A 2,870-nucleotide genomic window follows, 5' to 3' on the forward strand; every position below is an offset into this window, starting at 1 on the left:
GTAAACTCAAAAATTAAAGTACATAAGTAATAACTCGCGTCATGGTATATTATTTAACACGTCGTTTTTATTAATGTACCGACGTGGATTTCTGTAATATACGTCGATCATACCGACGTTGATTTTACAATTTAAACGGCGGTTTTTTTGTAAGGACCGCCGTTGGTTTTAAAAATTTATTCTATAAATTTGTCGCTTTCATTCATTTTCGGTTTACATTTAAGGTTCCAAGTTCTTCCTCTCTCAGTCTCTCATGTCTCAAAGATAATAATTTGGATGTTTTCTCAAAGAGAAATTGAGCTTACTCGCATCAAATATATGTCCACAAGAAGAAGCTTGTCAACTAGCCTTCTCACTTCCTTGATCAAGCCTGATAGGACACTTAGTGCTTCTGAATACTCCTTGCTTTCCATCAAAAGAGATGCAAGCCTGGCCTCCACTCGCTGTCGAAGGAAAGTTCGCTTCTCAGGGAAATCTGAAGATCAGATGTGCCTGATCCTCTGCTTGATTTTCTTGCCTAAGAAGATCCGTCGGATTTATTGTGATAGCCTCTTCCTTTATCCGTAGAGCTTCAGAAGAAGAAGATGGGTTTCAAGAATGCGATAAAGAATAGAAATGGCTTCAGATGGCCTCTAAAGCATGAGCAATTGAATCAGTAGTTTCTGGGAGATATGATGAAGACATTGTCAATGCTTTGAACTACACAAGTCCTGCAGAAAGATATGTTAAAGAAACTGAAACAACGGCGGTTTTCTGTTCTACCGTCGTCTTTTCTCGTCGTCTATATTAAGTTAAGATGACGGTAGATTTATAATTACCGACGTAGATTATTTTGTTAAACGTCGTTAAGTGTACTACAACCGACGTGGATTTTAATTTTAAATTATAAATAGAGTTTTTTTTCCCGTATTCTTTCAGTTTTAGTTTTCAATTCCAAAGCGTGATAAATAGATTTTTCTTTCCCGAGGAAATTTAAAATGAGGGAAATTAATGTTCTAGAATTTGTAAACTAACACGACGCAATATTTGCAAATCTGTGTCATCTGTTAAGATTATGATGTGGAACAGAGTTCCATCTGGTAAGATTTCGTAACCCTTGGGATCTCAGACAAAACTGATTATGTCGGCGGTGTTCTATATAAACCGTCGTGGTTATTTCAATTCTTGTCATTAAGTAGATCTACCGACGTAGGATAAGAAAATCAAAGAAAAAAATTGTTAACAAAAATTCTTATTAAGACGACCGTTAAAATTAAAGGTACGACGTATAAAATGAATAAATACGACGATAAATTTTATTGTACGATTTAAAGATAACGTAGTAGAACTATACGAGAATGACGTCGATATATTTATATTTTCCGTCGTTGTAAATTAATTTAATACGGCGATATTTTGTATTTTAAAGCCGTGGATTTGTTTGTAATTATACGGCGTCTTATACGAAAACCTCGTCGTCTTATTTTATGAGTAAAAACGGCAGTTTTTATTGAAATCGTCGTCTTTACTTTCTACGTCGGTCGATTCATAACTTCTGCCGTTCTTTGTTGGCATTGATTTTACACTGCGGAAATCTGTTTCAAATAGACGTCGGTTGTTTAATTATGTACGTCGTTGTTTTTGAACAGCCATTTGAAACTCCATTTTTTAGTTGTCTAAGGTTGTATTACACGACGGTGTTTTTAGAACCGTCGTCTTTTTATAAACCACGACGGTTTTCACTTAGACCGTCGTTGTTTTCTGGTCGTCTTTTTCACTTTTTGTAGTAGTGGGATGTTTATTCAATCAATTATCTATTAGTTTATCACAAACAATTGGAAGGAAATGCATTGCATGATGGGTTTAACTGATTTAAGTTGATTATATAGCGAGTTGACAAACATTGTGAGTGTAGAAAATATGTAGTAATTAATGAAAGAAGTTAAACACACCATAATCATTTATATTTAATGATTTACTACAATATTTTACACTTTATACATAGCATGGTAAGATACATGAGTGACTTAGTACCACATAAAGTTCTTATGAGGTTCAAATTTTTCACTATCTTCATTATCTCTATGTGTACAGTAAGTGTATTGTGAAGAGTAGTCATCAAATGATAAATCCCCAAAATAGTTTGGCATGTAATTAATATGCCACCCATATGGATCCAAGTTTCGTTGATGTTGTCCATAAGAAAAATCATTTGAGATTGGATCTCGGATTCTTTCCATGAGCCGCTCGATTCCATTCCAAAAGGAAATGTCAAAGACTCACATTCTCATGTGAAAATCTGATTCTTGCAAAAACAGTTTAAAACACAACAATATAAATATACACATTTTAGCATATTATCACTAAAACATAAACAACATGGTGAGTAAGGCGTTGGAGGAGTGAAATGGCAAGGGTTTGAATCCCTTTTGAGTGTGCTTTGTGTTTTTTCCCCTTTTTTTCATTCCATTGATATTTACTATATTTTCAATATTATAGCGATATTTTGATAAAATATTGCTGAAGTGTGAGTAAAATTATATTGACATCGATATTTTTCGATATTATTGATATTTATACGATATGTGTATGGATATGTTCCAAAATATCCATGATCCGAAAAAACGATAATATCCTCGATATTTCATCGATATTATTAATATTTTAGACTATGGTTCTAGCCTTAAAAAAAAAAAAAATATATATATATATATATACAGTCCCCTTCTATTGAGGGATCCCTCAAATAAAATTATTTGAGGGACGCCCTTTAGGGTACCCTACAATTCTTTTCCCAATAATCCAAACCATCTATTTTTTAGGTATTCATTCATAGATCATCCTTACAAAAAATTAGACAAATCGGAAACCGTTTCGACATCCAATTGTGT

Source organism: Prunus persica, chromosome G4 (assembly GCF_000346465.2).
Source record: "Prunus persica cultivar Lovell chromosome G4, Prunus_persica_NCBIv2, whole genome shotgun sequence".
NCBI lineage: Eukaryota > Viridiplantae > Streptophyta > Magnoliopsida > Rosales > Rosaceae > Prunus > Prunus persica.